Consider the following 25,818-nt stretch of genomic DNA (forward strand, 5'->3'; position numbering starts at 1 on the left):
ATGGTCACTCTATGATCACCTCATACCTGTTTCTGCACTTCAACCACAGTTTCTTCATTTGTCAAGGTTGACACTCTTCTCTCTTGCGGTTCATCTTTGAGGTTTTCCCCAACTTTCCCTGAACACATGATTCATCAAAAAAAAACAACCAAACTGTTGTTTTATGTGGGGCAGAAATCCTAAAAGCTTTTTTTTTTTACAGAGTGTCAATGATTTGGGACTATATGCAGTTCAGTTGTGTTAAAATTTTTTTATTACCTCTGAACTCAAATTTACCTCGGTTTTTGTTTGTTTTTAAAACACCCTAGTGTAACTTAAGGGAGCCCTGGTGCTGTAGTGGTTACTGTTGGGCTGTTAACTGTAGGGTCAGCAGTTCGAAACCAGACAGCAGAGATTTTCTACTCAGACAGCCTTAGAAACTCATGGGGACAGTTCTACCGTGTCTTGTAGGATCACTGTAAGTCAGAGTCAGCTACATGGCAGTTGATATTTTATTTTCAAAAATGAGACCTAACACAAGTGTATCTCACAGGGAGAGGGACCATGTCTGCAGGCAACCACTCAGGGATCACAGACACAGCTAACTGTGAAAAGTATTTTCTTTGAAGTAAAGCTGTGCACGTATGAACTGGAACACCAGTAACTATACTTTTTAATTTACCCTCAACTTAAAAATAAGGAGCCAGCTTAATGCCGGTGTACGTCCTAGAAAGGGCAGGGCTCTTGGGCTAGCTAGAGTAATATTGTTTACATTCCAGAAAAACAAAATTCCTAACAAGGATTTCAAGCCCCACCAAGGATCCTCAGGAATGTTCTGTCAGGGACGACTTGTAGTCATTGACAGGAAAATGAATGGGGGTGGGTGGGGCAAGAAAGAGCAGTTTTGTAATATTTTAGAGTTGACATGGAATTTGAGAAAATCCTGAACTCAGGGCTAGGCTTTGGACAGCCTGCACTACTATAGGTGTAATGCAAACCAGCACTTACCCCTCTGCGTCTACATAATTTTAAAGGGTCTCCATCCAGTGTGGTCATAGATGTCTGTTCACACCTCTTAAACGTTGACTTCCACACTAAACTGTTCTTATGTTTATTGTGTATATTCTCAACAACAAAACATTCACTTTTTAAAGTTTAATATCTTAATGAAGAACATTAATAAGTTAATCAAATCCTCTCTGTGTATACAGTGTGGTGTGTATATGGTAGGGATGGTATGTGTGGTGTGGTGTTTGTGTGTGTGTGTGGCTTGTGTGACTGGCACAGAAAACTTCCTTTAAGTAATCAATAACGGTCATTTTAGCCCAGAAAAGGAAAAAGAGGGGTTCGGTAGAAGGACAATGAAAGATGGGATTATTAAACCCTGAGAAATCACGCAATTAATTATAGTCAAAAATGACCAAGCATTGGCTGAATGGAAAGATGTGTACAAGTAATTGAAAGGAAATTGTGATCCTTTCCTTTCCCAAAACATTTTTCTGCCTCTGTTCATTCCTAACAGTCTTTAATAAAGTGATACATTCCTCCTTTAAAGGGATACCAAATTAAAAGTGCACTTTCTAAAGCAAAAATAACTAAAACAAACTACAGTAAGAACAAAGCATGTTGGATTTAATATATAAACTGAGATCTAGGTACATAAAGACACTATCTTTCAAACTTTAGGCCCCTGAATACTAGTACTGTCATCGCTTCATTAAGACATGCTCTAAATGGGGGCTGGAGGCACAGGGAATCCAGGGTGGATGATACCTTCAGGACCAAGGGTGTGAGGGGCCATGCTGGGAGAGTGGAGGGTGAGTGGGTTGGAAATGGGGAACTGATTACAAGGATCCACATGTGACCTCCTCCCTTGGAGACGGACAGCTGAGAAGGGGAGGAAGGGAGACTCCAGATAGGGCAAGATATGACAAAATAACAATGTATAAACTACCAAGGACACATGAGGAAGGGGGGAGGGGGAAAAAAAGAGGACCTGCTGCAAAGGGCTTAAGTGGAGAGCAAATGCTTGGAGAATGATTGGGGCAGGGAATGGGCGGATGTGCTTTATACAATTGATGTATGTATATGTATGGATTGTGCTAAGAGTTGTATGAGCCCCTAATAAAATGTTTAGAAAAAAAAAAGACATTCTCTAAGTCCAACTTCAACAGCCCACGTCTGAAATGCAGGCTCCTGCCAAGCACGTCCATTAGACCATGGGTTTGGTGAGCTGATGGGTGATGAAATAGTTGTGTATCTCTGTTCTTCCTGAGCACCATCTTGAATACAGTGTATAACACATGTCCCACCTTGTAACAAACATTTGTGTGAGTAAATCTAACATAAGATTTCTCTAAACAGTGTATCCATGTATGAATCAAATGTTATTTCTACATAATTTGTATCCAGGCACAAAACAATTCCACATATTAAAAAATGAAAAAGTTAAATCACCTCACAGCATGGTTCCATTCTAACTATCCCTAGAAACCTCATAACCATTGACCTGTGCCACACTTGGGACTTCTTTTTAATTCATTTTATTAGGGGCTCATACAACTCTTATCACAATCCATACATATATCAATTGTGTAAAGCACATTTGTATATTCATTGCCCTCTTCATTCTCAAAACATTTGCTCTCCACTTAAGCCCCTGGCATCAGCTCCTCATTTTCCCCCCTCCTTCCCTGCTCGCCCTTCCCTCATGAACCCTTGATAATTTATAAATTGTTATTTTGTCATATCTTGCCCTGTCCAACATCTCCCTTCGCCCACTTTTCTGTTGTCTGTCCCCCAGGGAGGAGGTCACATGTAGATCCTTGTAATTGGGCCCCCCTTTCCAACCCACCCTCCCAGTATTGCTACTTACACCACTGGTCCTGAAGGGATCATCCACCCTGGATTCCCTGTGTTTCCAGTTCCTATCTGTACCAGTGTACATCCTCCGATCTAGCCAAACTTGCAAGGTAGAATTGGGATCATGATAGTGGGGGAAGGGGGAGGAAGCATTTAGGAACTAGAGGAAAGTTGTATTTTTCATTGTTGCTACATCGCACCCTGTCTGGTTCATCTCCTCCCCGAGACCCCTCTGCAAGGGGATCTCCAGTGACTGACAAATGGGCTTTGTGTCTCTGCTCTGCACTCCCCACCCCCCGCCCCCATTCACTATGGTAAGATTATTTTGTTCTGATGATGCCTGATACCTGATCCCTTCAACACCTTATGATCGCACAGGCTGGTGTGCTTCTTCCTTGTGAGCTTTGTTGCTTCTGACCTAGATGGCCGCTGGTTTGCCTTCAAGCCTTTAAGACCCCAGATGCTATATGTTTTGACAGCCGGGCACCATCAGCTTTCTTCGCCAAATTTGTTTATGCCCCCATTTGTCTTCAGCAATCGTATCAGGGAGGTGAGCACACAATGATATGATTTTTTTGTTCTTTGATGCCTGATAACTGATCCCTTCAGCACCTCCTGATCACACAGGCTGGTGTGCTTCTTCTGTGTGGGCTTTGTTGCTTCTGAGCTAGATGACCGCTTGTTTACCTTTAAGCCTTTAAGACCCCAGATGCTATCTCTTTTGATAGCCGGACACCATCAGCTTTTTTCACCACATGTGCTTATTCACCCGCTTTGTCTTCAGCGGTTGTGTCGGGAAGGTGAGCATCATAGAGGGCCAATTTAATAGAAGAAAGTAGTCTTGCGTTGAGGGAGTACTTGAGTGGAGGCAACTTGGGACTTCTTGTCCAGGTGACAGAACATAGTTCTAGTAAGTGATCAACTTAGTTGTTTTGCATCCATATGACCATAGGTTCCCAAACTTATTTGGCCTTTTCTAAAACAGAATTACTCATCTCCCACTTGGCAATTAAAAAGTTTGTATTATAGCCCCTAATCCAGGCTGTACGTATCTGTATTTGCAGCCTGCCCCACACTGTTACCGCATCCCTCAGTGCGTGGTACCACCCATGGGGGGCAAAACTACTCTAGAGGAAAATCGGTGCCTGTACATGGTGACGTAGTGGTTATGCATTCGACTGAACTGCAAGATCAGCAGTTCAATACCACCATCCACTCTTCAGGAGAAAGTGGAGACTTTCTACTCCTATAAAGAGTACAGTCTTGGGAACACACAGGGACAGTTCTACCCTGTCCAGTAGGGTCACTGTGAGTTGGCATTTGGTGAATGGCAGTGCGTTTGGTCTTGGTTTTGGTTTGTCTTTTACAGCATCTAGAGGCAGCCCCACATTCCGTGGCTTGAGGCCTTTTTTCAAAGCCAGCAGCAGCTAGGAAAGCCATCTCGGGCTGCCATCACTCTGGGTACCTGCTTTCTGTCTCTTCCATCTGTGAACTAAACCCTACCGCTGTGGAGTTGGTTCCGACACCAGCAACGCTACAGGACATAGCAGAACTGCTTCCTAGGGTGGCTGAGAAGGTAAATCTCTAAGGGGGCCTTCAGCCTTACCTTTCTGCAGCTGGTGGGTTCTACATGTGCCTAGCCCACAATGCCACAAGGGCCCCCTCACTCATCTTTAGGGACCTTTATAATGACATGGAGCCCCCCTCCCTTATGGTGACCCCACTATTGGATTTATTGAGGCAAACTTAATTCCATCTGCCCCGTTACCCAACATAGTGCCCGGTTCCAAGTGCAATCTGGGCATACCTATCAGCCACTCCCTGGGGGAGATGAGGCTATCTGCTACTGCAAAGATTGTGCAGCTTCAGACTACCTATGGTCGCCAGTGGACTTCATGACCATGGGGCTGGTGGGATTATTCTGCCTACCCACAGTAAAGGGTCCCAAAAGAACTTGAGCCCCTAAAGACAAACCATCCATGTCTCAAGCTCATCCCTTGCCAATCATTCAAGCATTTGATTAGAAATACTAATAACTATTTTTTTAAGTTTCCCATACTTCTACCCACGGTGCACTGCTAACATAAGAAATAAAGATCAGGGAGTAAGGGCAAGGGGGGGCAGGAAGGAGGTGACACCAAGGGCTCAAAAGAAAGCAAATGTCTAGAAAATGATGATGGCAACATATGTACAAATATGCTTGATACAATTGATGCATGGATTATTACAAGAGCTGTAAGAGCCCTCAAAACATTTATTTTAAAAATGAGATAAACAACAAAATGGATGTTAAGAAAGGACTGTGAAATTTATTCTTTTTTAACAAACATTTTATTGGGGGCTCGTACAACTCTTATCACGATCCATACATACATGCACTGTGTCAAGCACATTTGTACATTAACACAGTGGTTAAAGCAAAGGAAGAAATGATGCAGTAAAAGTTAAATTTGAAAAAAAATTTTTAAGTTAAATTATTTCCAAGAGTAGCTGGGAAAACGTTAAGTACAAGTGTCATTTTATACCCACAAAGCTAGCCCAAATGTTAAAAACCCAAAAGAGGAAACAACAAATGCTGGAGAGGACGCAGAAAGATTGGAACGCGTATCCATTGTTGGTGGACTTGTAAATACACGCACCCACTATGGAAAACAATATGACGATACTTAAAGCAACTGGGAACTGAAATTCCCGTCGATCCAGCAATACCACCATTAGACGTATACCCCAAGGAGAGAAGAGACACAATGCGAGTAGGTGTATGCTCTCCCATGTCCATTGCAGCACAGTTTGCAACTGCAAGAAATCCAAATGGTCAACAGTGGAAGAGTGGATAAAGAAACTATGGTACGTACACACGATAGAATACTATGCATCCCTGAAAAGCAGTCATGAAAACATGAAACACCGCATGATGTGGAAAAACCTGGAAACCATTATGCTGAGTGAAGTTAGTCAATCACAAAAGGACAAATTTGTATGAGTCCGCTACTACAAGGAGAAACCCCAAGTAAATAAATCTTAGGGACCAAATCCCAAGCAAAGGTGTAGAAAGTCTGCCTCCTGGTCGTGAACCATTCATCTCACTCCCCTCCCACACCCCTATGTGCACTTCATAAAGAGGGAACCTCATATTGGCCAGGGTCATTCCTTAAAGTAGGAGAAAAGGGGTATGCCAATCCGCTTTTTGATATAAGACATTGAGATAAGGCTGTGACCACTCAAAAGGCCAGCTACAGAAATGAAACAACCTTTTTGGAAAATCAAGTTACAGCATGGGAGGGGAGCCTCTACGTTTAAGAGGAGGCCTTGATCTTTCTCTTGGTGGGTAGATGGGGAGGAGCCACCCCACATTGGTAAGGGATGCTGAACATTACCCTATGGAACCTAAAGGGTTCCCTTAGGTTTTCTGTTCCTCGGTTGACCGTTTGAATAGTTTCTACCCACACCTCAGTGAACTTCACAATAGTCTAAGAACAAGGATGACCTTAGAAGCTGGCCTTACATGACACATGGCATCCCCCAAGGGCCACACCAGAAGGACTCTATGTGGAAGCCAGAAAGAACAAACCGGCCTCTACCTCAAACTACTTGTACCCTTGGACTTAGGACTGAAATTCCTTGTTGGAGAGGAAGGAAAGTATGGCCACCCCAAGACTAGAAATAGCGGTCATTAGACTTTAAGTGAGACCCCTGACATCATGAGTGTCCAATGAAAGGGGACTCCCAGAACCACCATATATTTAGCACCTCACTGCTCCCCTTGTATTAACATGACAGGTTATATTCTAATAGGCAAGGCTCTGCCCTTGTAGGAAATGATACAAGAAATTTTCCCTGAGAACCAACCCCAAAGCTCAGTGTAAACAAAAATCAATTAAGAAATCAATGTGTACAAAGTAACAACTGGTGGATTGCCGCTCACCCTTGGTCTAGACTCAAATAAACTCCTATCAACAGTACCTTAAATTCTGTCATTGGATAAACTAATGTTGACAATGTTTTTCCTTTTTGTTTCTTTGGTTTTTCTGCCTTTCGTTTGTTTTTACTTTGTTGTTGTTCTTGTTGGTTTGGGTTTTTGTCATAATAAGACAGGCAAAGTAAACCAGGGTGTTCATCAACCATAGACAAGCAGATGCATTCTGGACTCCAACATAATTCTAGCCCCAATCCAAGAACACTTAGGTCTTAGAACATGGCCCTGCTCCATATTCACCTTCATGAAAAGATCCCTGAAGATAAGGCTTCTACAGCAAAGTGTGATGAAGACAGCAGATGGGGCCTGCCTATCAATTGAAATAGTGTCTGGGGCCTTAAAGGCTTGTATTCAAACAAGCAGCCATCTAAGAGAGATGTCTACTAAGTCCACACAGAAGAAGCACACCAGCCAGTGTGATCCAAAGATGACAGTAACAAAATCCAAATATAATGAAGGGAAAAAGAGCAGAGCTTACACTGTGAACAACCACTTTGTGGAAAGCCGTGTAGGACGGCAGGATCCCTAAATCTATCTGCAGAGTATCTAGGTGGCCCCATTGCACCTCTGGTAGATTTCCTCTGGCCACATTCAGTCAGCTTTGCTATCAGAGATTAAACTTGATTATGGTGGATCAAACTATGGTATAATACTTGGCAGGTTGACCTCTCTCTTGACCCCACCTGAATTTGTTCTAAGTTCAAATATTTCTCACTTGTTCCACAACAGAAATTTTTTCTCTGGCTTTTTAAATATTGATGGTGGTCTTTTCTTTAGTACTCTATTTTATTTAAATCTTTTATTATTTCTTCTACCATTTTTTTTGTTTGTTTCTGTTGGGTTTCCCAGTTGGTGAATCACAGGAGTGTATACATAGAGACAGTAACTGATGCAATGATTTATCAGGACGTGGGGGTGCTGGGGGTTGAGGAACTTGGGGAGCAAACAATGAATGCTGAAGTAGAGAGGAAACACTAGAACAGATTGTTATGATGTATACACAACTCTTTTAAAAAGTGAGATTTAACTATGTAACTGTATTACATGTGAGTACTATGTCAAGAAAAGTACTAAAAAGAAAAAGCCAGACATGAGCAATGATTATCATGGATGAAGGAGCAAGAGTCGTTGCTTAGGGGCATTGACTTTACATTCATGGTGGTGGGATCATTTGGGAAAGGCTGTCCGTAGTGGTTGTACAACAGGAAGCGTTCAATCAATGGCCCTGAATTTATATACATCTAGAAGTTGTTGATCTGCTGAATGCTTTGTTGTGTATATTTTTGCCACCATTAGAAAAATAATTACAAGAATAACACCGAGTACAAGGAAGAAGAAAATATTCTGGAACTGATTGTGGTGATAATTGTACAACTCTTCCTGATATGCTTGAATTATTGAATTGTATGACATGTGGATGAAGTACCAATAAAATTGTTTTTAAAAAAATGACCTTCCCACCTCTGGGCCGCCTCCACCCTGCTTTGAGCCCCCCCTCCCTGCCCCCAGTTTTCTGTGCTGTTTTGGTGCAAATACAACTGTCATAGTCATGGCATTGGAATAGGTTCTGTTTATTAAAATTCTGATTGCTCCTAATAAAAAAGGAACTCCAGCACGGTAAAGACTTCAGTTAAATAACTCATAGAGCATATGAACAGCTTAAGTACTTTAATCAGTTTAATTATTAAAAAACTTGAAAATGATCCCAGAAACATATCCAGTGACTATTATATGAAAATGTTGTAGGATTTGGGAGAGAGATAGATGCCAGACACACCTAAAAGCAGAATCTGTGATGAAGAAAAATGTGAAACTGTACATATAACTTCATTCCTAGGGGACGGACAGCGGAGAAGTGGGTGAAGTAGAATGTCGAATGGTATATGATATGATAAAATAATCATAATTTATAAATTATCAAGGGTTCATGGGGGAGGGAAGGGGAAAATGAGGAGGTGGATACCAGGGGCTTAAGTGGAAAGCAAATGTTTTGAAAATGATGAGGGAAACCAATGTACAGGAGTGCTTGACACAATGGATGAATGTGTGGATTGTGATAAGAATTGTATGATCCCCCAATAAAATGATTTAATAAATTCAAAAAATAAAAACAACAAAAATGTGAAACTGTTCACTAGATTAGTCAATATACCCAAGGAAGCCCACCTTTAGCTGGTTTATTGGACAAACCCACATTGATCCCAGGCCCTTTGCATATGCCATGCCTTCTGATTACAATGCTTTTCCTTCCTCTTGCCTATTGAGTGTCCAGGCAGCCTGACAAGCTTGGCTGATTGCCTTTTCCTCAGTGAAGCTCCCCAGGACTAATCCACCTTTCCTTATTTATATGGAGTCCCCAGAAGATGCAAATGTCTAATGCTCTCAGCTGCTAACTGCAAGGTTGGAGAAGCGTGTCTACACCGAGGCACGATGGAATCAGCTTGATGGCAACTGGTGGCCAGTGAACTGCACATTGGGCTTTCATGGCGGCTTCTCGTGTAGCACTTACCCTCATTGTCATCAAGGTCTTATGCAGCCTGTGTTTAAAGCCTATCTCCACGGCCAGAGTCTAAACTCCATGAGGGTATCTGTCTCACACAACACTGTTTCTCTAATAGCTCTTGAATCCTCTCTTAGAAACGCCTGTGAGAATAATCCATACACATGCCATCATGGGGGATTCCACTAAGGAGTTCTCATCATAGTTCTTAAATACCGTTTGTTTGCTTTGACTTCCCTTATCAAGTTCAGTGCCTGGTGAAAGTAGATGGGTCATACCTGCTTTCCAGAAAGATGAAAACCAAGACACTGTCGTGAGTGTGAGAACGACACGGAGCTGCACAACGCTTCTAACTAGATGAATTGTATGCCTGGATTATAAGGGATGTCTCACAGGGAGTCAGCTTTGTCAGTAGAGTCTCCAAGGAAGTGAAGTAGTGAGAGTCTCTCCCACCTCCAAGTAAGAAATAACAGAGTTTTCCCAGAATCCTCAGGGGAAGGCCACACCCACACAGAGGCTATAATCCTATTGACAGACTATACTCCACCCCTTCACTCTTAATCCTCTCAAGTCCTAAATTGACACCAGATTATGTAACTACCACAGGAGGGAAAGGGGATTTCGGGAGTAACTAATGAAGACAGGAGGAAGCGCTAGAATGGATTGTGGTTGTATAAATCATTTTAAAGTTGATTTAACAATTATGGTGGTGGGGGGTGCTCTAAAATTGATGTGGGGATGATTGCCTAATTCTCCTTGATATGACTGTTTGGTTGAACTATTGAATTATATGATATGTAAGTTACTTGCTGTGGTAGTCACCTAATCTGGTGTCAATTTTAAGGATTACTAGTGTAGGGGTGGAGTCTAGGCTGTCAATCTGGAGATAGCCTGTGAGACTTCTGTGTGGACATGGTCTTCTCCTGAGAATTCAGGGAAATCTGGTACTTCCTCCTTGGAGGCGGAAGACACCTATCTTTCTCTGCTACTCCATAGGAGACACGTCAGCTTACAAGATCGCTGAAGCCAGAGAAGCCACACAGAGATCCCTGCCAGCGCTGAGATGCTTACAACGCCACTGTATCCAAAGACTTTCTGACCACTGGCCTGTGATTGTGCTGCATTCAGCATCATTGCATGTGTTTTATGAGTCTGAAGAGGACTTTATAGATTGCTGTTGAACATATGGGATAATGTCGGACTTACTGACTTGATCTGGACTGGACTGGGATGTTTTCTCAATGTTCATTTGCCCTTGTATATAAACCTCTCCCTTATACACACATGTGTGTCTATGGATTTGTTTCTCTAGTCTACCCAGACCGACACACTTGCCAATAAAACCGTTGAAAAAAATAATGGCATAGAGCATCGTCATGTGACCTCCTCTAACTTCATAAACCTCACTGCCACAGAGTTTATTTCAACTCATAGCAACCCTATAGGACAGAATAGAACCACAGCTCTGGTTTTCTGAAACTGTTACACGCTCTCTCTCTCTTTTTATTAAAAGATCATATTATTGGGGGTTCTTATAGCTCTTATAACAATCCATACATCAATCAGATCAAGCTTATTTGTACAGATGTTGCCATCATTAATTTTCTAAACATTTACTTTCTATTTGAGCCCTTGGTATCAGCTCCTCTTTTTTTCTCTCTCTCTCCCCTCTCACCCTCGTGACCCCTTGATATACTATAAATTATTATTATTTTCATATCTTACACTGTCTTCCTTCCCCCACTGTTTCTGTTATTTGTTCCTCCGGGAGTGTGTGTGTGGTAATGTGTTGATCATTGTGATTGGTTCCCCCTCCCCCCCCCCATTCCTACCTTTCCCTTATCTTCCTGGTATCACTACTCCCCTAACTATTACTCTCTATATTTTGGGGAGGGGGATATTCCAGAAAAAAAAAAACGGAAAACCTGCTAGACAAATTCTAAAAGAGCTGTAACACTTAACTATTACTCTTTATGGGAGAAAAAAATCTCATCTTTCTCCCAAAGAGGGGCTGGTGGTTTTGAACTGCTGCCCTTGTGATTAGCAGCCCAAGTTAACCCACTACCACACCAGAGTCACCATTACCATCATCCCAAAGCTGATTACAGAGACAAAGGAGGCTGTACATGCTTCCAGCTTCCACCTTTCCCCCCACCCAATTCTGACACCAATCATCTTTCCCAGGGTTCTCTCTGCTTCTCAAGTGGGTTCAACAATTCATTGCAAAGACCTCACAGAGCTCAGAGGCAATTCCTGTAGCCATGGAGTTCATTTGAAAAGTAGCACGTTAAAAAGAAAAAGAAAGTAACAAGTTAAAATTCAAGACCAGAAATGTGCAGGACACAACTTTTCAATCATGACAGCCTCCTCTCAACTATGCTCAGACACTCACCTCTTTTCCATCCTTGGTCTCTTGGCCTGCCTCCAAAACCCACCTCACTCTGCTCTGTGTTTGAAATTTCTTTTAGCTCGTCCAGTAAGTGCTCAGAGGGACCCCACTCATCTACAACCCTTTTGCCCGAAGGAGTTCAGTTTTCTGGCTTCAAGGACTGAGAAGCCCACTGCTGGGTCTCATGCAAATTCTGCTACCTCTGTGCCTGCGATTTCTCTGCCACTGCTTTTCACTGTCTTCTGCCATCTCTGGTGTCGCAGCTCTCTGGCTCCCAGGTTGAAGAGACTCAGTTGAATGACCTCGGTTCCAAAGGAAGCATTCTACTCCTGCCGTTTCTTTTGTGATGGTATTAATACCCCTTTTTGCCTCCAGATGGCTCCTTTTAAATCTAGGAACATGCTCTAGAAAAACTGATCTCCACACTGGTGTTCCATGCAACAACAGAGCCTGGGTGGCACAGTGGTTATAAGCTGGGCTGTTAACCTCAAGGTCAGCAGTTCAAAACCACTAGCTGCTCCTTGGGAGAAAGACCAGGATTTCTACTTTGGAGAAAATTACAATGTTGGAATCCCACATAGGTATTTCTACCCTGATCCTATAGTGTCACTAGGCGTTGAAGTTCACTCAGTGGCATTGAGTTTGTATTTTGGTTTTAACTACAACCAAGTGTATGGTGCTACATACCTTTCATACATATTAGCAAGTTATCCAATTTCAAATGGCCTTGATAAGCCCTCACATTCGCATAGTCCTATCCTATCATTTGGTGAGAAGTACAAAGTCTATACCTCTCTCACTGCCATTGAGTTGATGCCAACTTACAGTGACTCTATAGGACAGGGTAGACCTGCCCCTGTAAGTTTCCAAGACTGTAACTCTTTGTGGGAGTAGAAAGCCTTGTCTTTCTCCTGTGGAGCAGCTGGTAGTTTCTAACTCCTATAGCTAGAGAGGCCATATTAAGAAAATGACAGCAATGCATTGAACAATATGAAAAATATACTTGAAAAGAAAATTGATGTATCTGGTACGGCTCTGTAAAATGTAAGGAAATTGTATATTTTTTACTGTTATAAAATGCCTTACCCCCTCAGAAACAGTGATGAGAGTAGTGATACCATGAGGGTAGGGGTTAGGTGGGGGGAGAAAGGGAGAACCGATCGCAGTGATGGACATATAAACACTGCACCTCCCCACTCCCCCAGTGATGAACAACAGAAACATGAGTGAAGGGAGACAGCGGACGGTATAAGATATGAAAATAAATAATCGTTTATACTTTATCAAGGGTTCATGAGGTTGGGAGACTGGGGGATGGAGGGGAAAATGAGCTGATACCAAGGGTTCAAGTAGAAATAAAATGTTTTGAAAAGGATGATGGCAGCATGTTTACAAATGTGCTTGATACAATTGATGTATGGATTGTTTTAAGAGCTGTAAGAGCCCCTAATAAAATAATTATTTTTTTAAAAAAGCTTACTAAGTGTATGTGAACTTGGGTGGGCCAGGATTCCCCCATGTTATGTTTTAACGTAATGTGGCTAACTTCATGATGGGGTTTTCGGTGAAGCAGCCAAGCAGTGGTGGGGAGAATCCAACTTCAAACTAACCACCATCAAGTCAATTCTGGCTCACAGCGATCCTATAGGACAAAGTAGAACTGCCCCTGTGCATTTCTGAGACTGTCACTCTTTACTGGAGTGGAAAGCCCATCTTTTTCTTTTTTTTTAATTTTATTTGGGGCTCATATAGCTCATCACAATCCAAACATACATCCATTGTGTCAAGCACATTTGTACATTTGTTACCATCATCATTCTCAAAATATTTACTTTCTACTTGAGCCCTTGGTATCAGCTCCTCATTTTCCCCTTCCTTCCCTTCTCCTTCCTCATGAACCCTTGATAATTTATAAATTGTTATGATTTTGTCCTACATTATCCTGTCTGTTGTCTCTCTTCACCCACTTTTGTCTTGTCTCTGAGGGAGGAGGTTATATGTAGATTCTTGTTATCAGTTCCCCCTTTCTACCTCACCTTCTCTCCACTCTCCCAGTATCGCCACTCTCGGCACTGGTCCTAAAGGGATAATCTGTCCTGGATTCCCTGTTTCCAGTTCCTATCTCTACCAGTGCACATCCTCTGGTCTAGTCTGATTTGTAAGGTAGAATTGGGATTATGATAGTGGGGGGCAGGAAGCACTTCAGGACTAGAGGAAAGTTTCATGTTTCATCGTTGCTACCCTGCACCCTGACTGGCTCGTCTCCTCCCTGTGACCCTTCTGTAAAGGGATTTCCAGTTGCCTACAGGTGGGCTTTGGGTCCCCAATCTGCACTCCCCATCATTCACAGTGATTAGATTTATTGTTCTTCGATGCCCGATCCCTGATCCCTTTGACACCTTGTGATCATCCAGGCTGGTGTGCTTCTTCCATATGGGCTTTGCTGCTTCTCAGCTAGATGGCTGCTTCTTTATCATCAAGTCTTTAAGACCCAAGATGCTATATCTTTTGATAGCCAGGTACCATCAGGAAAGCCCCATCTTTATCTTGCAGAGCTCACTGGTAGTTTCGAACTACAGACCTTATGGTTAGCAGCCCAATGTGTAACCGCTTTGTGGGGACAATACCAAACCAAACCAAACCAAATCAAATTTACTGCCATTGAGTCAATGCTGACTTATACCAACATCAAGACTGTAACTGTTGATGGGAGTAAAAAAAAAAAGTCTCATTTTAACTACCACGGAGCTGCTGGTGATTTCGTACTGCTAACCATGCAGATTGCAGCCCAATATGTAACCACTACACCACCAGGGATCATGTGGGGAGAATTTGGTCACACCCTTGATACAATTGAGGTAGGTTTCATTCAGGGTACGACTTACTATACATTGACTGTGTGTGAAAGCTAGCTAACCTCTGCTGTGGGATCTGGATCCTGCATGTGGGCCATTATGTTAATCTGGCTAACATAGCTAGACTAGAGAAACAAATTCATGGACAATCATATGCATAAGAGGTTTATATAGAAGAACGATTGAATATTGAGAAAACTTCCCAGCCCAGTCCAGATCAACTCCATAAGTCTGATATTAGCCCATATGTCTGATACCTATCTATAAAGTCCTCTACAGACTCACAAAACACATGCAATGATGCCAAATGAAGGAAGATCACAGGCCAATGGGTGGGATGTCTTATAGATCCAGTGGTGGTGGAAGCATCTCAGCATTGCAGGGGTCTCCACATGGATTCTCCAGATCCATGGTTCTGGCTTCATCAGGGTAGGTCCATGTGGCTTCTCCTCAGGAATGTCTCTCAGGGAGTGAGCAGAGAGAGAAAAGTGTCTTCTGCCTCTGAAGAGGAAATACAGGAGTTCCCAGAATCCTCAGGAGAAGGCCATGCCCACACGGACGTCTCATTGACAGTGACTGGAATGACAGGCTAGACTCCACCCCTTAACTCTTAATCTTCTCAAGTCCCAAATTGACACCAGGTGATGTAACTACCCCTGCCATCAACTTCCTTTTCTATTGCCTGCTGATCCCAGGGGCCTTCAACAACTCCCAAGCTTGGACTCCTTCCGCCCATGTCAGAGTCATTCAGCTCTGTATCCACCAGCTGGTGGTTTTCCTGGCTTCCTCTCCGAACTTCCTGGTCATCAGCCCCTGCAGCTACACTGGTCAGGAAAAGCCTTCAGTTTATATCTGACCCAGGAACTTGAACCGACTGGACCTGCCCACTTCTATAACCATGTGAGCCATTTTCAATCTGATTCTCTTTCTTTATATGTGCACACACCAAAGCCACTGACTTTGCTTTTCTACAGAACCTAACTTAACACACAGCTTTTATCAGTACTTCTTTTAAAAAGCATTTTATCGGGGGCTTTTTCAACTCTCATAAGACTCTATACATCAATTGTATCAAGTATATTTGTACATATGTTGCCATCATCATTTCCAAAACATTTTCTACTTGAGCCCTTGGTATCAGCTCCTCTTCCCCCCTCCCTCCTTCAATAATACTTATTCTAACTAGAACGCACACCAAGTTCTTAGACTTCACAAATTGACCACTTTGTATTTTGTAGATTATAGTGCCATCCTGTGGATACTTCGTTTTCCCCTTAAATAACCCATAACAGTTCTATATTAGATTATGACGGGCAAGCCCTGCCACCCTTCATGGAGCCATCACACTCTGTATGTAGTATTGTTTTCTAATCCTGGTTGTGTATAGGGACTTCTGAATCTGTCTTTTTTTTCTTCTAAAGAATCATTTCCATTCCCCCCCCAGCAGTTTTATTAGTGCATAATTCAATAGTTCAACTGTTCAATCATATCCTGGAGACTTGTATAATCATGACATCAGTTTTAGACCCCCTCCCCAACACACCCATGGTTAAAATGAGTTATGCAATCACACTCCATTCTAATGCTCCTTCCCCCCTCCTGTCTTCATTAGTTACTTCCAAAATCCCCCTCCCCTCCCTCTCATCCCCCTGCACCCCTGTATCAGTTATCATTATGCAACTGCTCCTCTTGTGCTTCATTTCTGGAAGACCCAACAGAAAATAATAACACCAAACTGAGCTAAGGTGGCAGGTTAACTATATAATAGTATACAGACAAAAATACCAATAATGCATAAGAAGGAAGAGACTCCCAATAACATTAAAAAAGCCAGGGGAGAAATTTTTGTAATGGAGGTTGTAACTCCATATGGGGGTAGAAAACCTCCTCTTTCTCCTAAACAGCGGCTTGTAGTTTTGAACCATTAACCTCTGGATTAGCAGCTATAGTCTTAATCACTACCCCATCGAAACACTACTGGAAGGAATATCACAGCTCTACATTTTTTATCTTAAAGGACTAGTAAGATTTCAGGGTTGATCAGAGGATAGGCATGTTGGAAACTGGTTACCTTCTGGCAGTTCACTGTATCTTGGAATTTCTGAAAAGCATAGAGAAGTCCTTGAATTTAAAAAATATCCTACAAAAAATATCCTACAATAATCTCAAAGGAAGAATTGTAAAAGTTCTGCTTAGACATTTTTCTCCACAGTTACAATATCTAAAACAAAGCACTATTGATGTTTGTGTTTGGACGGTTAGCATTAGATTACTGAAAACAAATCTCTTCTGGAATTTCTGGATTAGGGAGGCAGTGGATTATTCTTATATGGAGGTATAATTTTAGTGTTTCAGTATATGCCCAAGGAAGGAAAAATAATATTATTATTGTTATTATTTTTTAAACTGTTTTATTGGCACTTCACATGTCATAAAATTAATACTTCAATCATATTAAGAATTATACAATCGATGGCGGGGGGGAGGGGGCCAGGGTTTGGAAAAAAAAAAGAATTATACAATCATGACCACAATAAATTTTAGGACATTTCCTTCTTCCTTGTACTCATTGTTATTTGTCAAATTATTAGTTTTTTAATTTGGGGCAAAAATATATACAACAAAAGATCCTCCAGTTCAACAACTTTACTTGTATAATTCAGGGCCATTGATTAAACTCTTAGTGTTGTACAACCACTATTGATATTCTTTACCAAATTATTCCACCACCATTAACATAAAATCGATGTTCCCTAAGCAAAGGTTCTTCCTCCCTCACCCATGATAGCCATTGGTCAAGTTTGGTCTCCTGCCCGAAATTTTCTTAGTAGTTTTCTTGATATAATATACACATGTCATATGCTTCAATAGTTAACTTGCTTTGAAAAACAGTTATATATGCAGCATCACAAGCAGTTCTAACGTTCCCTCCCCTCCCACATTCATTGTTTGCTTCCCAAACCGCCCCTCCCCATTTCCTAACCCCTCTCACATCCCCCATAAGTGATTGCCTCAGTTATGGTCTCTATGCATCCACTCTTGTGCTTTACAAACTGGGAAACTCAACAGAAACAATAAAAACAACAACAAAAATGGCAAGAAGAAAATAATAATATAAAGATAAAAATTAGTATGAAAGAAAAGACCACCTTCAAGATTTAGAAAGCCAAAGGAGAAACTTCTGTCATGGAACCACTGAAAAATATTTGAGCCTAGAGTAAATTCAGGATGGGTCAAGAGGGAAGTCAACTGACCAAGTATCATATTACTTCAAGGCTCAATACCCCATAATCAAATTTACAATCATCTCTTTATGATAGCAAAGCTGTTCGAGTCCCTCGCCCATGGATAGCGGGGACCTACTGGAGGCTTAATCTGACTAGATCCTCTGCAGATGGATTTGGGGTTCCCACTGTCCTCAATCACCTTCTACAAATTGCATATTCAAATTTACTTTTCCCTTCACCATATTTGGATTTTGTTATTGTCATCTTCTGGGTTTCTTCTGGGTGGACTTAGTTGACCCCTCCCTTAGATGGCTGCTTGTCTGATGACAAGCTTTAAGACCCCAGACACTATTTCACGTGATAGCCAGCCACCATCTGCTCTCTTCACCACTCTTTGCTGCAGCACCCTTATCTTCAGCGGTCTCTTCATGAAGGCGAGTATCCCATAGGGCCATGATGTAAGAACTAAGTGTCCTTGGATGAGGGTTAGAATTTAAGTGGGAACCCAAATCCATCTGCTTGTCTATCGGTTATGAATGGCTCTCGTTTACTTCGGCAGCCATATTAGGAGAAAAACAAAACCCGACAAGAACAACAACAACAACAACAAAACTCCAAAGTAAAACAAACAAAAGGCAGAAACACAAAGAAACAAAAAGGAACATTATTGTTAATCGCCCCCTGGAGATATACAGTGTTTTTTCCCCTCCCCCTCCATAAGGTGTTTTAATTGATCATAAATGTATCCAGTGACTTAGAATTTCCATGTTTGTAAATCCTTGCAGATGCTGATAGCTCATATTTATCTGAGGCATGGCTAATTGGTTTGAACCACTAACCTTGTGGTTAGCAATGAACTAAAAAAAAACTCACTGCCATCAAGTGGACATTCACTTACAGAGACTCTATAGGGTCTGTGTCTCTGAGACTGTAACTTTAGGGGAGTAGAGCTGACCTTGAAGGTAGTAGCAGCCCAAACCACTAAGCTTCCAAGGATCCTGTGGCTGGCAGCGCAGGACTTAATTGATGGCATCAGCACAACTTCCGGGAGCAAAACAGAAACTCTAAGGGCAGTATTAGGCCAATTGACGAGAAACTTCCATGACCTAGAACTAATCCATGATGTTTGGGATATGGGAAGCAGGGGTTTTTTGTTATTGTAAAATTATGTATAAGGGTGAGTGGGTTGGAAAGGGGGAACCGATTACAAGGATCTACATGTGACCTCCTCCCTGAGGGACGGACAACAGAAAAGGGGGTGAAGGGAGATGCTGGATAGGGCAAGATATGACAAAATAATAATTTATAAAGTATCAAGGGCTCATGAGGGAGGGGGGAGCGGGAAGGGAGGGGAAAAAAGAGGACCTGATGCAAAGGGCTTAAGTGGAAAGCATATGCTTTGAAAATGATGAGGGCAAAGAATGTACAGATGTGCTTTATACAATTGATGTATGTATATGTATGGATTGTGATGAGTTGTATGAGCCCCTAATAAAATGTTAAAAAATGATGTATAAAACAGAGTTGCCATTTTTCTCTTCTCTCATATGCAATTTAATTGTGTCCAATATGCTTATCAAGGTGTGTAATCATTACCCTTAAGTGATGCTAATTTGTTCCATCACCATAAACTTAAATCCTCTGCTCCATGAAGAAGGATCACCTCTCTCCTTGACTTCTTCCCAAGGCTACCACTAAGAGCAACTGGTGCCAAAAGGCTCTTTGCTTTTCACAAAACTGAGGATATATTGTAGATATTCCTTTTAAAAAATCACTTTATTGGGGGCTCGCTTACAACTCTTGTAACAATCCATACATCAGCTGAATCAAGCACCTTTGTATGTCTGTTGCCATCATTATTTTCTAGACATTTATTTTCTATTGAGCTCTTGGTGTCAGCTTCTCTCCCCCACCCCCTCCACCCCTAACCTCGTAGCCCCTTGATAAATTATAAATTATTATTTTCATATCTTATACCCACCCCTGTCTCCCTTCCCCCACAGTTTCTGTTGTTTGTCCTCTGGGGGTGGGTGAGGGGCAGTTATGTGTACATCATTGTTATTGGCTCCCCATTCCTCTCCTCCTCTGCCCACATTTTATTCTTTTGTGATTGCCTTATATCTTTCAGCATTGTATCTTTGAGGGCAGGTATCAAAAGAACTTCATTACTCATTCGGATTGAGCAGTATTGCAATGTGTGGGTGCCACATTTTACTTCTCCGCTTCTCTGTTGATGGGCCTTTCCGTTGTTTCCACACTGCTGCTGCTGCTGTGAATAGTGCTGCAATGAGCCCAAGTGGGCACATGTTTGCTTGTTCGTGTTGGGTACTTTTCGTGGGTAACCTTGGGTCTTAGCTCTTATAAGCTTCCTATCATCCAATGTATAAGGATGAAGTACAAAGTGGTTCTATCCAAATATATATTTCTCCCTCACAGCAGCTGTGAATGAGAAATGCTGATCTCACAGTTAGCAGCCTCATAAGGCAACCCACCATGCCAGCAGACACCACACTCCCACCCCCCAGGCTTAGAGGGAGGCAAATTCCAAGTGGGTCAGAGGTAAAACACTGCCTTGCTGGATGGGCGTTCACTGGTTCAATGAATAGCTGGAGGGGCTGATTAACTCCAGATTGGCAGGTCAGAAGTCAGCCTTTTGACTGTACAGGCAGAGTTCAATGTCAGAAGATAAAGGTGAATGAATCCATCTCAGGAGATAAGATCAATCTGCTGCTGATGTCCAAGGTTGTTAGGTTAAGTCCAAAAAACTGTAGGTGAGATGATGAACGCAATGCAGGATCAAGGGACAGCAAAAAGAAAGGAGTGTCCCCTCCAGTGTCCGCTTATCTTGGGAACTGTCCACATCCCTTAGTAAACTCCTTGCAATTGTTGCTTACAGCAGATTGCATCATGAAATTGACAACACTATCTTAGATCTTATGCGGGACCAGAAGGTGATTGTGGTAAACTGAGGGATGCATGAGAATGTAACACATCCATGCTCATAATGACCAGTCTGGAAAGTTGACTCCCATGGGAGAAGACTCTCACAGTTATGAGATATAAATAAATCTTAATATACATCCTCTTGACTGGACACAGTCCCTCCAATAACCCCCAATAGAGGAACTATCATAAAGGAGTTACCATATAAGATGAATCTTCTCTCTGGCTACTTTCCAAGGCCTAGAGGCTTTCTGTAGATAAAAGCAACCAGGTTCTACAGGAACCTATCATGAAATGTAGCAAACTCTGTTTTGGCATCTCTTGTTTTGATTTTTTTTTCCTGTCCCACCATCACTCTGTCCCTTCTTCTGCCTCTTAGTAATTCATTGCAGCTAGATTGCTGTTGCTCCTATACCCCCAAAATCTCTATCTTGGCATCTCTTGTTGATACTGATCAGAGATAGCTACCCCTGGGGAGGACTCAGGGGGGTTTGAGGTCAAGGAACATTAAGTCAAGACAATGACTCACCTCATTGCTGGCGTATTATATTACCTATTGATTATATGTTATCTGTATGACGTGCATGACTTAAGAAAGATCTGTAAACCCCATTACATATACCCATTGGAAAACACATTCTCTCTCTGCCCTGACATGGAACAAGGAGCCCCTGGGCCCTGCTGTCTGTCTTTAATATCGCCCACAATAGCAAAATCCCTCCCAAGGACCCGTTCAAGTGTGGGGACCCCATCACCCCAACGGTGGAAGGCCTTTGGGTTTAGAAATACAAGGATGGCATAGACTGTCATGTTTTGCACTCTACGTATATGTTTACATCTCCAAGCAGAATTTATTGATCTTTAACTTCAGATGGATCTTTTATTCATGTGTTATTTTGGAATATCATATATGGGTCATTTGAAAAATACTAATTTGCTCTATATATAGACCGTTCATTTGTTGATAAAATTGATTTTTGACTCATAGTGACTTCTGGGACTGACTAAAACTATTCCCATTGGGTCTCCAATGTTTGGCCTATGAGTGCAAAGTGACTCGATGGCACTCAATAACAACAAATCTTTACAGAAGTGTATTGCCATATCATTCACCCATGAAGTAACCTGTGGATTCAAACTGCCAGCCTTCCAGTTAGCAGCCAAGGGTTTCCCCCCTGTGCCACTAGGGCTCCACAAAATGGTGTCTTCTTGGAGACATGCAGCGAGTTCAGCTGGCTCCAGTCACAAATTCGCTCTTAAAGGTCATCACCGCAAGTACATGGGTATTTGCCATGTCTTCACGTAGCATGTTCAGAGGAAAGAAGAGAGATGAAAGTGGAAGACACGTGGCAACAGTGAACTAGCGTGGATCAATGGGCCTCATGAACTGCAGTAGCAATGACCAGGACTAGGTAGCTCATGGTCACCACTACCAATGCCATGAAAGGGATCGTATTAGAAGGACCTGCAGAGAGAGAGGGAAAATGTGGAACAAAACTCAAAATCAAGAAAGATCAGGTTTCCAAGACAATGGTCCTTAGTAGAAAGTGGGACAGTGTTGCCACATGGAGGGGCTTTCAGCGACAGGCACAACACGTGTAGGAATTGTTGACTGTACAAGCAACAATTATCTCTGTCAATCACTCCATCCACAATAAAAAATCAAAAACAAAAGCAAAAATTTAAAAAGTCCTCTAAGGAGTAGTAGTTTGGAAGAAAGTGTCTGACACCTTGTCTCTAGAAAAGGTAAGTAAGGAATCAAAACCTGGCTTCTGTTCTCTGGGGTACCATTTGAGGAGGTGATCAATAAACCTATTACCGTGTAAAACCTGGGAACTGAGCAAATGGATATGGCGGAAAGCAAAGAGGTGGCGTTCCAGGCTGCGAAAAGAAGTTCCCTTCATCGAATACACATTGATGTCCCACGATGCGCCCCCAGACTGAAACCTACTAGAAAAGGGGTACGTCCGTGGGAAAAGAAGTTCTGCCAGGAGGCACGGATCATTTGAAAAGCCCAAATGAGGGGGTTAAGGAGACCGAGTTACATATATATATAACATATATATGAGATATATACATATATGAGATATAGATATACATATATGAGTTGTATATGTGTAAGAGAGAGAGAGACACAGACAGACAGACAGACAGACAGACAGAGAGAGGAAGGAAACCACCTGGGTGGGAGAAGCGCGGTAGGGACGGATTGCTATCGGCAGTCTCATTGGCTGTCGGGTGTCCAGCGGCCGAGGCGGGCGGCCGGCCTCCCCGGCGCAAGTCTAGCAGCTCCGCTAGAAGTCGCCGCTGTGCATTTCCGTGGCCTTCGCTTCGGCGCTAAAGCAGGCACTCGGGGCTTGCCGTAGCGCGGACGCTACCATCGCCTCCCGAGGGGAGGCCGCCGGCGGCGGAAGGGGTGGCGTGCGCGGGGCCGAGCGGGCGGAGGCCGCGGCCGCAGGTTTTAAAGATCCCGTCGCCTGCCCTGCCTCGCGCCGCTCCCCACCGTGCCCCCGACCCCGCGTTTCGGGCCGGCGACGGCGGCGATCTCGGGGCCGTGTGGTGTTTCCGCGCAGGTGGCAGGTGAGTGGCCGGCTCGCGGGTTCCCCGGGCTTCCCTTCCCTGGTCTCCCCCGCGTCTGGTGGGCCCGTGGCTGCGGCGACAGGGGAGGCGGCCTCAGCCGCACAGTAATGGCAGCGCTGTGAGCGGGGCAGACGCGAGCTGACAGCCGCCGCCGACTCCGCCGCGGCCGCCCACCTCCCTCGTGCGGGGCAGCACCGCCCGCTCCTTCGGGCCGCCGCCCGCCCCGCGGGTCCCCGGTCCTGCTCCTGCGGAAGGAAGGTAACGCCGCCGGGGCTGCCGGGGGACCGGGCTGCAGGCGCCCGCCGGGAAACTTGCCTTCCCAGTGCCCGGGCGGCCGGGCCGGGCGGCGGGGAGGGGTTGGGGGCGAGGCGCGGGGCGAGGGCTGGAAGGCGGGGGCTGGCGCGGGAAGCGGCGGCCGGGTCAGGCGATCGGGCCCCGCGGGGCGCTGACCCCCGACGCGGAGCCGGGCCCAGATCGGGAGCCGGGCCTCCGCGGGCAGCCCGGCCTCCGCGGGCAGCCCGGCCTTGGCCGCCCCTCTCGGCCGCGTCTTCTCCTGACTGGGGGAAGGGGCCGTGCGGGTCCCCCCGCCGGCTGCTGGGCGCTCTCGCCGGGTTACACGGCGCCGGCTAGCGGGCGTGAGAGGCGGAACGTCCATCACTTTTGTGTCGTGGATAGCCGGGATCGATGGCTTTGGGGAGGGGGTACCCGCTCAGGCTAGACTTCCTCTGCCGGCTCCGCCCTTGGGGGCTCGCGCTCCTCTTCTCAGCGCCCGCGTCCGCGCCAGGGAGTCCGATCGTTGTCCCCCCCCCCCCCAATCCCACATGAGCGTTGCACGCCGACCGGGCGACAACGGGGAGCTGCAAACTTGTCACGAAATCCGCCCCTTTCCCTGAAGAGGGGAAGGCTCGGGCGCCCCGGAAGTTTACAGCGTGAAGAGAAGGAGGCAGAAAGGACGACCGTTTGCCAGGGACCCTCTGAGGTTCAGGTTTAGAAGAAGCCTTTGAACGTGACCCACCCCTGGACGGCTCTGGCAGCAGAATTTGGAAAACAATCACTTTGATTTTCCACACCGGCGACTGACTCCCTCCTAGACAGTTTTTCAAACGCCCAAATGAGTCACCCTGCCCCTGGCACCTCACACATGCCGCCCCGCGAACCCGGGGACATGCGGAGGGCTCCCCCTCTTTGTCCGCCGACGGTGTTCGGAAGGCCCGTCGCTCAGGAAATAGCGGATGTTCGCCGTGTTCTGCTCCGGGATAAAGTTCATGGGGGATGGGGAGGGGGCGGCATGGGGGACACTTTCATGGTGGACAGGCACACATGTGGGACGAATATCTTTCCTGCGATCTTCTTAATGCGCCACCCATTCGGTCCGATTGACCGTGTCCTGTATACCCACCAGTCACTCCCATTCGGGGCGCGCTAGCTTCTCACCAAATTGAATGTGGCCCAGAACCTTCAGAAAGGCCGGGTTTCTCTCACCCACCAACCAACAGACTATTTTGTTAAAGCGGGCGTGCCAAGCACTGCTGCAAGGATTAGGGGAAAAGTCAGCAGGGCACATGGCATGTCATCTTGGAGCTCTTTTCCTGCTGGTGGGAAGGGAGGAAGAGTCAGGATGGAGTTGTTTCCCAGGCTGAGGAGCGCCGGGAAGGAACTGGAAGTGCCTGTCGGCGGAGGGATCAGGACTTCGTCCTTGAACTGTGAGAGGGTCCAGGTTGGAAAGGTTTGAGTGTCTTGCCTGAGCAGAGAACTCAACGTGAGTCTTGACGTGATAGAGCTTGACCTTCTGGAGTTGAAAGAAGCTCCGTCAAGGTGGGGCTTAGTTAAGTCTTCTGAGGTTTAGATAATGGTCAGGGGCCAGACCACCCCCCCCCCCAGATCTTTTTTCTTTCTTTTTTTTTTAAATCATTAGGGACTCATACAACTCTTACCACTATCCATCCATCCATTGTGTCAAGTACCTTTGCACATTCGTTGCCGTCATCATTCTCAAAACATTTGCTCTCCACTTAAGCGCCTGGCACCAGGTCCTCATTTCCGCCCCTTCTCCCTCCCCGCTGCTCCCTCCCTCATGAACCCTTAATATATAAATTATTATTTTGTTATATCTTGCACTGCCCAACTTCTTCCTTCACCCACTTTTCTGTTGCCTTCCCCCAGGGCGGAGGTAATATGTAGACCTTTGTAATGGGTTCCCCCTTTCCACCCCACCCTCCTGCCTGAGGTCTTAGAGCGTTCCAGCCCCTTTAGGTTGTTGTGAGTCAGCCTCCATTCTATGGCTGGGAGCTTTGTGTTTTGATTGAGAGCTAATGGAATTGTTTGTTTTTGTTCCTTATTGTGTTTTGTTTGTATGTTTTAAGCTGGGAGCGGTCTGGTTTTATGTAAAGATCCTTCTGTGGGGGAAGGTTAGAAAAGAGTACCAGAAAAATTGGGAGACCAGGTAAAGGAGGCTGTGGCAGATTTAGCAGAGTGGTGCGTGAAGACTGCTAAAGATTTTGAGCTGG

The 25,818-nt window shown here is 44.4% G+C and overlaps 1 protein-coding gene and 1 pseudogene across 5 annotated transcripts in view; one reads left to right on the plus strand and one right to left on the minus strand.

Annotated features, from left to right (window-relative positions):
- Positions 1 to 11,210: 11,210 nt before the first annotated feature.
- LOC142449561 (U7 small nuclear RNA) lies at positions 11,211 to 11,276 on the minus strand (annotated as a pseudogene).
- An 11,855-nt stretch (positions 11,277 to 23,131) lies between these two features.
- Positions 23,132 to 25,818, plus strand: part of CUL2 (cullin 2) — a 59,035-nt gene continuing 56,348 nt past the window's right edge. For 2 of the 5 annotated variants that reach the window (XM_075550290.1, XM_075550292.1), the window contains exon 1: positions 23,132 to 23,311. The gene's annotated coding sequence lies outside the window, so the exon portion shown is untranslated. Of the gene's footprint in view, positions 23,312 to 23,404; positions 23,570 to 25,818 lie in introns of those variants that run through there. The other 3 variants (XM_075550291.1, XM_075550293.1, XM_075550296.1) reach the window with 2 other exon arrangements.

The sequence above is a fragment of the Tenrec ecaudatus genome, chromosome 5 (genome assembly GCF_050624435.1).
Source record: "Tenrec ecaudatus isolate mTenEca1 chromosome 5, mTenEca1.hap1, whole genome shotgun sequence".
Lineage (NCBI taxonomy): Eukaryota > Metazoa > Chordata > Mammalia > Afrosoricida > Tenrecidae > Tenrec > Tenrec ecaudatus.